Genomic DNA, 15,338 nt, shown 5'->3' with positions numbered 1-15,338 from the left:
CCTGTTCTGAAGCACCACAGCTGCCAAGGAGTCGATCTGTTTCTGGATAGTAAGCACAGTTTCAGAAAACCCCATATGGAAGTGGATACTCCCGTTTGTAAATCCTCTCTTAGTCATCTTCCTGGTGTTATAATTTGCTCCCTGCCTTGTTAATCTTGTCTCTACATTCCTTCAATGACAAATACAAAAAATTTTTTGAAAATCGCTTTGAAACTAAGAAGTGAATGTATTATATTGGATCATAGAAGTTGTTATCCCTGTAACTCCAGTACCGACACCTATAGCTATACCTGTAGCAACCAAGAGTGGCACAACTTGGACTGCCCTCTTATGTTGGGCAGCTATCATATCTACAACTGGGATTGGCAGGGGTTCGTTTCCCTGGATCACTCCCAGTTCAGGGAAAAGAAGTACTAATGTGCAAACTCCTGACCAGCTAGCAGGTAGACGATGATATGTCTGAGTGCCATAAAAAATTGATGTGTTTTGGATTATAGGGCATTGTGGCAAAGATGATATATCAAGGGTTATGGTTCTATTGCAGTCTAGGGAACTCAGCATTCCCACTGACTGAGTCCCAGATGCCTTAAAACAGGTTGCCACACCAAAGAGAGGGACAGATGTAAGGTATGGAGTCATGGCAACACTGGAGCCAGGGCAGCTGACAAAGGGTAAGGTAACGTTACTTGGCAGTATCACCAGAGATGCTGTAAGTGACAATTGTGAGTTAGTTCCAGGAGGTACACATAACCAGCTCTCTTGAAAGCATCCAGGTCTGGTAACATTAAGTAGTTGGTATGCCGAGGTCAAGGTCTGAAGTAAAAGGTGAAATGACAAGTTAGTACCATTTATGAGGGGTGATGTCAAAGAGATAAGGCCTTCAGAGGAGTGTTTGATAATCTCCCCTACTTTTTCAATATCTAGGGGCTGTGCAACTGAGACATATTTTCTCTGAATATGGATGGTATTTACTGGGCCCCCAGGCTGATTTTTACGATAGAGCTTACCAAGGACTCCTGTCTCCCACCTGGAATCCCACGTATCTTGTATGTAGAAAAAGAGTGTCTTGCGAAATTGATAGAAGAAATGATTGGTCCGTGATCCTAGCATATGTATTTGACAAGACCAATATGGGCAGCCCCCATATTCATCTGGCCACTTTCTACAATATTCTTCTGTCTGGTTGAAGAGAAAGCAAGTATAGAGATCATAATATTTGATGGCATTACAGACACTGGGATGATGGCAATTTGGATTGGCTCTCGACATCCAGCTATGGAGCAGTTTCCTGATCCTATTTGGAAAGACTGTTTGTTATCTGTGGGGGTTTCTTGAACCTTAAATCTCCAGACATAAGGGCTACACTGGATAGAAATGAACAACAGGGTGAGGATGAGAAACCCATGTCTAATCCAGTGGGGTCGAGCTCAGCTTCTGGAGTGGAGTCTCATTTTCTGGGATTGGGGACAGGGTAGATGATCTCATTGTCCTCTGGAGTTTAATAGAGCACGGTCCTGTTAAGATTGATGTGTATGAAGAAGAGTCATTTTTAGGTGGAGGAATGAAAGGTTTGAGGTGAGACAGATGGACCCAATAAGAGAGTCCCTTGAGTTTAGTAGCTGTAGGGGTCACAAGAATTACTTTAAAAGGGCCCTGCCATTTGAGAGAGAGAGAGGTGAGGATTGATGACCTGGAAGGGATAGAAATACTTGGTCTCCAATGTTTATAGGTAGTGGACAGGAGACAGTGTATGGCCGAGGTAGATGATGGTCAGCAAAGCTCCATAGGAGAGAACGGAGGTGGCAAAGTAATGGAGTAAATAAATGGTCTGGGAGGGGAGATCATTTAGGTGAAAGGCCAGGAGTTAGGACTGGACGTCCATACATGAGTTCAAAGGGAGAGATGAGGAGATGTCACTTTGGGAGAGCTCGTAACCTAAAAAGAGCCAGGGGTAGGAGTTTTACCCAATCAAGGTGAAGTTCTTGTGACAGCTTAACAAGAGAGGTTTTTAAAGAGCAATTAGTTCTTTCTACCTTACCAGAAGATTGAGGGTGATAAGGAATGTGAAAACTCCAGGGGATATCTAGGGCCTTAGATAAGATTTGAGAGACCTGGGAAGTAAATTCAGGACCATTGCCTGATTGGCGAGAGGTTGGGACACCAAACTGGGGGATGATCTCTCGGAGGAGGAGATCAGAAACTGTCTGAGCCCTTTTGTTAGTAGTGGGAAATGCCTCTACCCACCCTGAGAAGGTATCTACCAAGACCAGGAGGTACTTGGCACGCCTGACAGTGGGCATATGGGTAAAGTCAAGTTGCCAGTCAGTTCCAGGAAGGGAACCTCTCGCCTGATGGGTAGGAAAAGGGGTGCTATGATACGTTGAGTTGGGGTCAGACTTCTGACAGATTTTGCAAGAAGCAGTGATAGATTTTAAGAAGCTTAAGTCTTCAGGAGGAGGCTGTAGGTGAGTCTTAACAAAAGAAGACAGTGCTTGACTGTTAGGATGAAAGAGTTGGTGAAGATAGGACAGAGTTTGGCGGGTGTCAGGAGTTAAAGAAGGTAGAGTTGTAGGTTGTAGTAGAATGTCTTGGGGAGAATGAGACGAGTCTGGGCCCCTAAGGGCCGCAGCTCTAGCTGCCTCTTCAGCTCGGTTGTTTCCCCTGGAGACAATAGAGTCGTCTGTCTGGTGTGTCCCGTCTGCATGTACTCTCGTCTCTTCCCATACTTGCCTGCGTTCTTCAGGAAGCAAATTATTAGTAAGGATCGTATAGACATCATGGAAAGTCAAGCTGTAAGATTGAGTGATATATTGGAACTCTTTAAACTTTGAAGGGTTAGAGGTATAGGACCCCAGCCTGTTTTCTATTTGGGAAAGTTCACTAAGTGAGAATGGAATATGTACTCTGAAGTGCCCATCCACTCCAGCAACTTCCTGTAGAGTAGGACGGTCGCTGGGTCAGGTGTCTTTGGAGAGGAGGGACTTGAAGGTTTGGCTGCAGTCTTAGAGCGGGTTACAGGAGGAGTAAAGGTAGCTGTGGGGCATTTGGAGCAGCCCACATCTGGCACAGAATTTGAGGGGTCTAGAGAGGGAGAGCTAGCAGGCTCTGCAGCATCCTGGTGAGGAGGAGGAACTGGAGCAGCAGTTTGGGCTTTTGGAGGTGAGGAGACAAGATTATGACGAAAAGGGGGTGGTTCATTAGCTGGGTCTAGCATTGTAGAGTCATCTAGAGAAAGTTGAGTTTGTGTAGACTTCATGGCTAAGAGAAGTTGGGTTGGGGAACAAGAAGAACACAAGGAGGGATTGGAACGGAGATATGTGAATGCTTGAACATAGGGAACCTCCTTCCATTTACCAGTTCACTGACAGTATGTATTAAGACCTCTTAAAATAGCTGGGTCTAGAGTGCCATTAAGTGGCCACTTTAAATTCCCATCTAGTTGATATTTAACCCAGACCTTATTGCAGAGATATATTAATTTTGATGCCTTCAAATCAGGCGTAAGTTTTAAAGATTTGAGATTTTCCAGGAGACAACCCAGTGGAGGAACTGTCGAAGACCTTCCTGAACCCATTGTGGGGTGGTTGGATGTTCCTACCAGCGTCCTGAGAACAATCCAAGCACCAAGGAAAATTAACAGCCGAAGCTAGTGGTTTCAAGTCGTCATGAGAAATCCTAGTGGCAATTTGGCAGGGCCCGGTGGCCTGCGTGGGAAAGTAACTCACCCTGGATCCAGGGTTTTGGGGGGATGGTAGCCTGGTAAGTATTAAGGGGTGAGAGTTACCTCCTAGGGAAGGGTGCCCAACGATGGTAGGATGTCCTAACGTGTATGTCGGGGGAGGCTGTACTCCATCAATTCCAGGGAAGGTTGGCCAGACCTTATCTGGAAATCTGGAGGTCTTCCCCTGACTGATCCTATTAATTAATAAGCCGGTGTCTGTGCGGCTGGTTATGAGCAATCTGGTAAATGGAAAAAACACGGAGCTGAATGGTGCCTAAATGGGTTACAGCTCACGTGGTTATGTCTCAAGGTGTCTGGTGAGCAGTTGCCAGGTGAGGGGGCTGTGAAGTCACGTACCTATACTGCCTGGTTGGCAGTGCTGGGACTGCTCTCTCTGCTGTCTCAGCGCAGAGCGGGAAGTATTGATAGCAGCCGCTGCAGCCTGCAGTGGTGAGTGTTCTCCGCAAGGCAGCTGGGCAGCAGCCGCTTCTCCGCGCAGCAGAGGTGGTCTCAGAGGCTGTTCCATGTGGCCATGGCGGCGGTAGCGGTGATGGGACCCGGCGGAGGCGGTGGCTGCCCCACGTGGCTGTGCCTGCGTCTGCCCCAGCGGTGAGACGCAAACCGCCACGCTCCCAGGGTTCGGCTCCAAATGATGGGGTTTGGGTGGCGGCAGACACGTCTGCAGACACCAGACACAAACAGCTCCACGTGTAAGAGGTTTAATTGGAAGGGGATAGAGGATAGCGGTGCAGGAAGAGAGAGAGAGGGGAGAGAGGAAAGAGAGAGAGATGGAGGAAAAGTACCCATATATATATATATATATATGTAGTGACCTAGCAGTCCAGGTAAAGTTGGGAGTTGAACTCAATGGATTCTGGGAATATGGTGGCCGTTGCCTTGGTGACAGGTCTGTGGACCCGCCCATATCTGCCGCAGGTTCTGGGTGCTAACAGTGTTGACAATTGGAGAGACTAATCTGTAACACGTCTGAGTTAGGGGATATCAGCAACTGGTCTGAAATCCAGGAGGCACAGAATTCCTTTGGGGGTCGTATTTGCCTCTTATCCTTTATCAGGATTTTATCCCTGATATTTTGGATGTGACTGGAGTAGACGAGTGTGCATAGCACACATGGAGGGGTCTGATTGTTCTGGCAACATGTGTATAGTAGAGGAATGTAAATTCGATCATCAATGGGAGGAGAGGACCTTTCGGCCTTGTGAAGTTCTCTTTCCCAGTGTAGGGGAATGCCAGGGCCAATAAGTGGGAGAGGGTGGGGTGGCAGGCATGGGGAGGAGGGAGGCAACAGGGGTTTGTTTTTGTTGTTTTTGTTTGTTTCTTTGTTTTTTGGAGGGGAAACTGGGAAAGGAGAAATTTACATGTAAATAAAGAAAATATCTAATAAAAAAGAGCAAAAAAAAATTAAAGTTCCCATATTCATTCATTGCCCATTCTTTCCTTGCCCACCTTGAACATTTCTCTTTGTAAACTGATGGATTTTACAGGCAGGCACCCTATCTTCTTTAGAATGCCTAGTCTATACTGAATTGGCTGAGTGGCTTGCTCTCATTTAGAGCATTGACAAAGAGACAAATACTTAATGATCAGAAGTCTGTTTCTGGTACAAGAAGAGCTGTATCTGTGGAAACAAAGCTTTTCAAATCCCCATTTGCAGTTGCATTTCAAATTGCCAGGATGAGTTGTCCAGCCTTGGTATAAAAAAGCTATCCAGGGTGGAGACTGACCTACCTACAAATGTGCTAAATTCTCAAGGTCAGTGAGACTCTGGTTTGGTTCCTAATCCTTTTCTACAAGGCTGTTTTATGTCTTTAAGGTATAATTCTCTCACAGATTTCTGCCCAGTGATTTGCTGTTCTTTTTTCTTTTCTCTTTTTTTGACATATACATACATGCAGAACTTCCAGATACTACCTTAATTCTATAACTAGCTACCTGCCAATGCCTGAGGAGCCCATTCTTCTACATCTTCACATTTATTGACTATGTTTTCACTATCATCTGCCTCATGATCTTCTACTTGAATAGACTTATCAGACCCCACTAATGTTACTAACTCTGACCTTCCCTCACACAAGTCTCTTCTCCATATCTCTGCTGCCTCCAAATATATTTCTTTACTTACAAATTTTCAACAGCTTAATCTGTCTATCCTATGAGTGAATCAACTTCAGGCAGTGTTGATGTTCAAGACTGTGTGCCCAATGTGGCTTCTCTAACTCCTTGTTCTTAAATTATTTTCCAGACAGATACATACTACTACTCCTTTTAAAATCTCTACACTGTCACACTTTTAGTTCATCCAGCAGTATTTTTAAACAACTTCTGTGATTTCCATAGCCTCTTACCTACAAAGCACCTACTCATACTCACAAATCTATGGCACATGGAAGGGTGATTTATCTTTGCAATGCAATGTCAGTTCTTATCAAATTCCTCAGAATTTTGTTTTGTTTTTCTTATGACAGTTTTGTTTATTTTCTTTGTCTTAACCATATTAACAAAGACCTAGGTATGGCAAACACTGTAAAACATAATATGTGGATATACTTATACTCTAATATTTTTATTGGGTCCATTATCTTATTCTTATGACAAAGAGTTTGTAAGTGAAACTGAAAGAAATTAGGTAACTAATGTAAAGCAAACTACTATTAATACTAGATGCAGAGTTGAATCAAGCCTTGATCATAACCAAACATCTTTGAATTTTTGTTGCCTGATACCTTTTTTGTTTGTTGAACACTAAAAAATTCTCAAATACATGGGCTATGTATTTCTTATAGTGGTGCCAAATATGAATAATACATTAAATATATGATATTAATATACATACACATATATTTGTTAATGATTATTATAACTGAGTTGATGGAATTTAATTCAAACAACTTCAAATGTGAAGAGTTAAAATAGCTTGTTTTCTTCACATATCTCTCCAGGGACCAACCCAAGTAGAATAATTATTTTCTCCTCCATGGTGTCACATGATCTCCAGTAACACAGCCTGCTATAGTCTATGCTGGTTTCAATTTTGTAGGTTTCTAGAAGTTACTGTTGTCTAATCTTGGCTGCTATACAATCTGCTGCAGCTTTAAATACTCTCTATGATAATGCTGATTAGTGAATAAAGTGGCAATTAACTTTTCATGGCATAATTTCTATGTTTCACTGAAAGTGTGCTAATAGTACATTGTGTCTGTCCCTTTATAGAACCTCCTGTTCTATGCAGAGCAGGCAGCAGTCAGAGCAGGCAGTGCTACAAGCTCCACAATACTCTGCATGTGCTCCAGGTGACTAAGTCACCACGAGAACCATAGGCTGGAGTGCATGAAGCCTTCATACAACTCTGCCCTCTGGAACTGAATTTCTCATGGATTGAAAAGAAGAATTTCTTTGTGGCCACTGGCTCTATATTTCCTGTTGCTTATTTCAAAAGCAAATGGCACTATGTTTTGCAAACTGCATTCCTTTACCAATGAGTCAAGTCCCAAGTGTCTTATATAATCTTTATGCCATAGGAATTTCTCTATATCCTATCTACCTTGCTATGTTATAGTCTTAGCCGTTACCTTCCAACCAACAATTCCTTAGCTTTAAAGACATCTCCTCATCTCTTCTCTACTCTATTTGGGTCAGAGCCTTTCTTCTTTCACAGAGCCCTGTAATTTGGGAGTCTAACTCCTATTTTTAGCTTTGGCTTTGGGGACCAGCCCCAGCTCTTGGACCTCAGTCTAGTTCATATTTTTCTATAAACCTTTCTAATAAGCTATAGATAACAGCTACTGGAGAAGATTAGCAGTCAGTAAATTTAAAAGTGAAATGAATGTAGAAGAATGGGTTGATAAACTGGAGAAGAAACAATAGTAACAAGTGAAGAAGAAGGTCCCCAAGCCATTTTTCACTTCTGTATGTTACTGGGGAAAGAAACTAGGCTCAGGTCCTTGATGGTTCCTTGTCATGGTCAATGCCAATATATATGGTCAGATGGGTAGTGGATCTGCCTGAATGAGCTGGCACAGTGAGAAATGTATGTGTGCTGAAGGTAAATTCAGCACACACAAAAAGAGTTTGGAGATTGAGGTCAAAATTCCTAATTCCTCCCATAGAAATAGAGAGACAGCAATGACCTCATTTGGTTGTAATGAGACATGAATATATGATACATATCACAAGCCTCATACAAAAAATCATTAATAAAGACAGAAGTTCATATTATGTGGTAGGAGTAAGTTAGGCAAGGTTGGAGGTTATATGTGGGTAGTAGCTAATAGTATTTCAGACTTAGGAATGGAAATGAAGTATAGGTCAGAAAACAAGGCTAAATATGCAAGGATTGTGATTAGAGCCAATATAAGACAGTGCCAGGATTGCTGAGACATTTGATTCTTCAAGACAGATTTTTAGACCTCTTGAACTAGCAGGTCAGTAGCTGCCAACAGCCTTCCTCTCACCATCAAGTGTGATCTGGAATTGGGAATGGATCCCAGAGACCTTATGAATGAGCAGACAAGGAAAGCAAAGAAAAGGCTACTCTGCCAGGTAGACGTGTGAGATGAGAATAGATAGCTGCTGCCAGGAGCCTGCTTGCCTCCACCTGTGCCAAGAGCTGTCAGCCACCATGACACCATTCTGGCAGTAGTACCACAGGAGGCAGTGGAACTATGCTTGAAGCTGGGTGGGAGAGCCAATTGAGGTACAAACTACTGATGCCTGGTAAACAATGTAGACAGAATAGTGGTTCCTCAAGAGCAGAAGATAGATGTAAATCTGGTACCAAGGTGGGCACACTGATGACTGAAATGGTTACTATTTATTTATTTTTGGTATATTTTCTTATATGGTTTCTTTAAATCTGGCCTTTACTTTCTATATATGTCATGATACATATATGTATGTATGTGTAAAGTCAGAGGTTCAGTGATGGAGGGGCCTAGGTAGTCTAAATATCTTGTGGTTTCACTGTTTTCCAGTGTTAGCTTTTCCCTAGCATTTGTACTTCAAACCTACTAGGACAGGCAAAGTCTCAGGATTATTATAGCATAGAGCAAATGTTTAGAAAATATTGTCTAAATGGGTTGCCTGAAGACCTCATAAAACCTTCTTTGCTGTATTATTTGTAATTTTTGCCATAATAGTATGAAATATTATTGCTCTAGTTTTATAAAAGCTAGGAATAATGTTCAAGGAAAACTTTTACCAGATTCTTAAATGGTAGAATTTAAAATATCTTAGGTTCTAGCTTACATACCAAGTAGTATGGCAATATTTGAGTTGAAAATGTAAGATTATCCTTTCTGAAGTTGGAAGGAAGGACTCAGAATCAGGGGTCAAGTAGACAGAATAAAATCCCTAGAGGACAAAGGTAAAAAATCTTTCATTCAGGTTGACACTATTAGCACAGCATTCTTGCTCAGTCTTTTAGCCTTTGTGCTACAGAGAAGTCACTTATAAAGGACAGAAAATCATTTCTTCATAGCCCTAGATTTTGGGAAATCAAACATTGGCATCTAGTGACAGGCTTAGTGTAGCATGTCTTCATGTTGTTGACAGAAGACATCAAATGAGCAAGATGGCAAGTATAGGCCAAATTTATTCTTACATGAGAACTGATTTCATTGAATCAGGAAACAGATCTATTCACGAAGGCAGAGTTTTCTGCTCCCACACACCTTTGAAGACTGTTCCTTTTAGCACTTTGCACTGGAAATTAGGATTCTAATTTGAGTTTTGAGGATACTTTCAAACCAAAGTATGTGACTTGACCAGTATTGAGAAGAATTTTACAAATAAATGTAAAAACAATCAAGCAAAACATAATTTCAAATGAACATTTGAATATAATTTTTGTATATCTCAAAAATTGGTCATTCTACATTTTTTTCTGGTTCACTTTTTGGGCAATAATATCTAAAAATATTGGCTAACACTGATAGTAACACACTTCTGGTTGAAGAGGCTGTCTAAAGATAGAACTAACTTGTATGACTATATCTCTTCAGACATTCAACAAACATCCTGAAGAAGGGTGGGAGGCAATTATTCTATCCAAGGCACTGTGAAACAAAGCAAAATATCTTCATGTCAGTTAAGTCCCCTTAAGGCCCAATAGAAGAGCAGAGAAGTAGAGTAGTTGCCTGCTCTGAATGCTAGGAAGACTTCTCAGGAGATATGCACTCTGGCTGTGTGATCCAGCTTCATTTTGTTACACTCACCCCACAGTTTAAGCTCTGTAGTTATGCCAAAACATTTTACAAGATATGCACCTATTTAAAATCCTTTGATAATCTTCATAATCCTTTAAGTTAAATGTCAACTCCTTCTTCATGGAATAAAGGTCTCCATCGTCATGAGGACCATGTGGCTGTCAAATCTTACTCTGCCTGGCTATATAAACTTTGGAACTTTCAGTCATGTCCTACTTGACATTATACTTCTCTCAAACTGATTTTCTCTCTGATAAGGTATTATTGCCTAATTCTTACTTTATCTTGTACACAATTTTTAGGTACTAAATGTCCTCTATATTGCCAGACCATTACTCTATACTGAAACTAAAGATTTAGGTACTCAGTTTCAGAGCCACATTTTCTGGAAGCTGCCCCATCCATGTGCAACCCTGTGTTGTTATTTATTACATCCCTATTGTGAGAGTCCCTAAACTCAGCTAGGGGCATTGTCAACTTGCTCCTCTATTATAAACTATACTCAATGGGATAGTAATGTGTTACTTTTGTCCACATTTTCAGTATTCAACACCATGACAGGCACATAGAAAAAAGATTTAGATATTTGTTGAATGACTAAATAAAATTTTAAGGAAATTAGAAATTTATTTCCTTAATACATTCATTAATAATGGCTCTTGTTTACTGAGCCAGACACTGTATTAAGTATTATATTTTGTGTGAGGTAGACATGTTTAGTAATCTTAGGTTCATAAATGAAAAAAAAAACCCAGAAATGAGAAATGGTGGGTAACATGCCCAAGTGTCAGGTGAAGTTAATTTAAAATTCTAGTGTGTCTCACTGAAGAATTTCTTTCATCACTTGTGAATTCTGCTTTTTTTAATTGAGTATTTTCTTAATTTACCTTTTAAATATTACCTTATTTCTTGGTCCCTCCTGAACCCCTTGTCCTATCCGCACTTCCCCTGCTTCTATGAGGGTATTCCCCAACCCACCCACTCACTCCCACCTACCCACCCTACCATTCCCTTACACTGGGGCATGCAGTTTTCACAGAACCAAGGGTCTCTTCTCCCACTGATGCCTGAAAATGACATCCTCTGCAACACATATGGCTGGAGTCTTAGAGCCCCCCATGTGTACTCTTTGGGTGGTGGTTTAGTCTCTGGGATCTCTGGGGAGGTGTGGTTGGTTGATATTGTTATTCTTCTTATAGGGTTGCAAACCCTTTCAGCTCCTCAGTTCTTTCTCTAACTCCTCCATTGGGGACCAAGTGCTTAGTCCAATGGTTGGCTGAGAGCATCCACTTCTGTATTTGTTAGGCTCTGGTAGAGCCTCTCAGGAGAGAGCTATACCAGGATCCTGTCAGCACACACTTTTTGGAATCCACAACAGTGTCTGCATTTGGTGGCTATATATGGGATGTATCCCCAGGTAGGGCAGTCTTTGTATGGCCTTTTCTTCAGTCTCTGCTCGACACTTTTTCTCAATATTTGCTCCTGTGAGTATTTTGTTCCTCCTTCTAAGAAGGATTGAAGCATCCACACTTTGGTCTTCTTCCTTCTTGAGCTTCATGTGGTCTGTGAATTGTATCTTGGGTATTACGAACTTTTGGGCTAATATCCACTTATCAGTGAGTGCATACCATGTGTGCTCTTTTGTCAGTGGGTTACCACATTCAGGATGATATTTTCTAGTTCCATCTTTTTGCCTAAGAATTTCATGAAGTTATTGTTTTTAACAGCTGAGTAGTACTCCATTGTGTAAATATACCACATTTTCTGTATCCATTTCTCTGTTGAAAGACATCTGGGTTGTTTCCAGCTTCTGGCTATTATAAATAAGGTTGCTATGAACATAGTAGAACATGTTTCCTTGTTATATGTTGGAGAATCTTTTGGGTACATACCCAGGAGTGGTATAGCTGGGTCCTCAGGTAAAACTATGTGCAATTTTTTGAGGACCCACCAGACTGATTTCCAGAGTAGTTGCTGGTTCAACTTGAGGTTAGCATGTAGAAGAAAGAAAATCAATCCATTCCTATATCCTTGTACAAAACTCAAGTCCTAGTGGATCAAGGATGTCCACCTAAAACCAGATACACTGAAACTAATAGAGGAGAAAGTGAGGAAAGCCTCGAACACATGGGCACAGGGGAAAATTTCCTGAACAGAACATCAATGGTTTAAGCTCTAAGATCAAGAATCAACATATGGGACCTCATAAAATTGCAAAACTCCTATAAGGCAAAGGACACTCTCAATAGAGGAAAAACCAGCAACCAACAGATTGGGAAAGGATCTTTACTAATCCTACATCTAATAGAGGACTAATATCCAACATATACAAAGAACTCAAGAAGTTAGACTGCAGAGAATCAAATAACTCTATTAAAATGGGGTACAGAGCTAAATAAAGAATTCTCAACTGAGAAATATCAAATAGTCAAGAAGCACCTAAAGAAATGTTCAACATCCTTAGTCATCAAGGAAATTCAAACAAAAACAACTCTGAGATTCCACCTCATACCAATCAGAATGGCTAAGATCAAAAACTCAAGCAGGGCGGTGGTGGCTCATGCCTTTAATCCCAGCACTTGGGAGGCAGAGGCAGGCAGATTTCTGAGTTTAAACCCAGCCTGATCTACAGAGTGAGTTCCAGGATAGACAGGGCTACACAGAGAAACCCTGTCTGGAAAAAATAAAAAACAAAAACCAATAATAATAATAATAATAATAATAATAATAATAATAATAATAATAATAATAATAATAATAAAACCAAACAAACAAAAAGCAAAAAACTCAGGTGACAGCAGATGCTGGTTAGGATGTGGAGAAAGAGGAACGTTCCTCTATTGTTGGTAGGATTGCAAGCTGTAGTTCTGCTTTTCAAATATCCCCAAAATTTCTCTTTTATCTAAGTTGCTTCTCCTATTCTGTCCTTAATGAGTTAAAGGAACACTTCATGTCTCACTGCTCAGGAAAACACAGCTGGACTATAAAAGCATTGCTGCTAAGAGATTGGGGTTTTATGCAAATATCCATGCCGTAAGAAAGTTTGTGGTTTTCCTCTGCACTGTGAATGCAATGAATAAGCCATGGCAGCAGGCTCTGCCTGCTAGCATAGATAGATGGAGTCACTGTCAATGTCCTATTCTTGGCAGTCACTTGATGCTCTGTGATGCTTGTCCATGTGGATCAGGACAACAAAAAATTCCTTTGTGTACTTTAGGAGGGTTCTACATGAGGAGAATGGAATGCAGATAGTTTCTGAGGAAGACCTCACTGGAGAAAGCAAAGGAAAAAGGCTAGAAAGAACAACTGCTGTATTGCATGTGAAGTTTGGAAATTGTCTGTGAGTCTTTGTACCTGTGGAATCTCACGTTCTTTCTCTGGTAAAGGATGTTTGATACTAAGCTTTCCTCCAGTTTTTTCCCTATGTATCCAGGTGTGCACTAGTTCTGTGATATATTAAAAGGATATTCTAGAACTGTAGATGAGAGATGATAGTGTTTGCCTACCTTGCATGAGGCCCTGAGATTTTTCCCCAGTACTGCATACACTGCTGTCTTAGGGTTTTACTGCTGTGAACAAACATCATGACCAAGGCAACTCTTATAATAACATTTAATTGGGGATAGCTTACAGGTTCAGAGCTTCAGTCCATTATCATCAAGGCATTATCATGGCAGCATCCAGGCAGGCATGGTGCAGGATGAGCTGAGAGTTCTATATCTTCATCCAAAGGTTTCTAGCAGAATACTGACTTCCAGGAAGCTAGGAAGAGGGTGTTAAAGCTCATGCCCACAGTGACACACTTCCTCCAACAAGACTATGCCTCTAAAGGTTGCTACTTCCTGGGATAAGCATACACAAACCATCACAACTGAGTATGGCAGTGCCTGTTTGTAATATGAATACTAGGGTTATAGAGACAGGAAAATGAGAAGTTCAGATTCATCCTTTGCTATATATAGAATTAGATGCCAACCTGGGCTACATAATACTCTATCAAAGAGAGGTTGGTAAACAGACAGACAGGCACATACTCACACAGATAGATGATAGATAGGTAGATAGATAGATAGATAGATAGATAGATAGATAGATAGATAGATAGAATAAAAAAGAATAAGATAAGAAATTAAGAAAAACAATTATTTCATTAAATATATTATGTTTTCTATTGCTGTATTTTAATGGGATTTCTGTATGTACAGACATGTGTCTTTGTACCTAGGTTTTTTTTTTACTTTATCTTTTTTATTTTTATTCTTTTTGTTTATTCCTATTCTGATTTCTTTGCTTTTATTTTATTTTATTAATAATTTTAGATGCATATTTGTATTTCAATGAGAGATGTGGATTTGGATGGATCATGGAGAGGTTGAAGAGGGAAACCATAATCACAATATATTATATAAAATATCCATTTTCAATAAAAAAACAATTTCAAAAAGGACATGTTCTTTTAGACAAAATGTCAGCTAGTATCTTTCTCTGTGTTTTATTATGTTTTCTCAAGGTGATAATATGCTAGTATAAAGTACTATATTAGTTAATTTTATTAATTATATGACAAAAGCCCAGAAACAACTTAAAAGAGGAAGAATTAATTTTGACTTTTGGATTCAACAGTATCAGTCTCAGTATATGACAAGGAAGCAGAGAGGCAGTTAATACAGTAAAGAGCACAGGACCAGATATATCCCCTAATGACTTCCCTGCAACTTGACAGCATTTTCTACATTTAGGCATATCACAGTAATGGCATCATAGTATAACTTCACATCTAATTGGCTCTGGAGACACCTAGAAAACATAATCAAAGATGTTCTCTACTAATCTAGGCATTTATCAATCCAACCACTTGAAGAATAAGGCATTACAAGTCTTCAGCTTTCAGAGATGTAAAGCTTGATACCATTTCCAAGATTTCACCAAACCCCATTGTCAAAGAACCTATTATAGAGTTTTCCAGGACAGCCCAGGATGGTATCTGTGATTTTTTTGTTTGAGGAAGAGCTGGATGTGGTGGAAGAGAAAGCTGGATTGCCACTTCTGCTTCCTAAAGAGCACCTATGATGAATGCTAAAGCAAAATTATCTTTTGGGTGGCATATTTGAATGGATAGGCAAGTGAATGTTTTATCATAGTTTAGTTGCCCTTTGCACACCTATGTCTCCAATTTTTCTAATTATTCATTGTTAAGTAAGAAAATGTTGTAAGACACTCATTGCACATTGAAAATAGTTTGAGCTTATACAGTACATTCACTACACCACAGATTTTGTTAACAATTATCTATACATTACCTCATTTCATTTTCTTTTTTTTTTATTTTTTTTTAATTTTTTTTTATTTTAGATATTTTCTTTATTTACATGCGAATTTCTCCTTTCCCAGTT

The 15,338-nt window shown here is 40.3% G+C and overlaps 1 pseudogene; it reads left to right on the top strand.

Moving 5' to 3' along the window:
- The first annotated feature begins 4,253 nt into the window (after positions 1–4,253).
- LOC116093339 overlaps positions 4,254–15,338 on the top strand; it is a 53,553-nt pseudogene continuing 42,468 nt past the window's right edge.

The sequence above is a fragment of the Mastomys coucha genome, unplaced genomic scaffold (assembly GCF_008632895.1).
Source record: "Mastomys coucha isolate ucsf_1 unplaced genomic scaffold, UCSF_Mcou_1 pScaffold16, whole genome shotgun sequence".
In the NCBI taxonomy this organism is placed as follows: Eukaryota; Metazoa; Chordata; class Mammalia; order Rodentia; family Muridae; genus Mastomys; species Mastomys coucha.
Note: the sequence above shows the minus strand (reverse complement) of the source record. Positions and strands in the feature narration are given on the sequence as shown.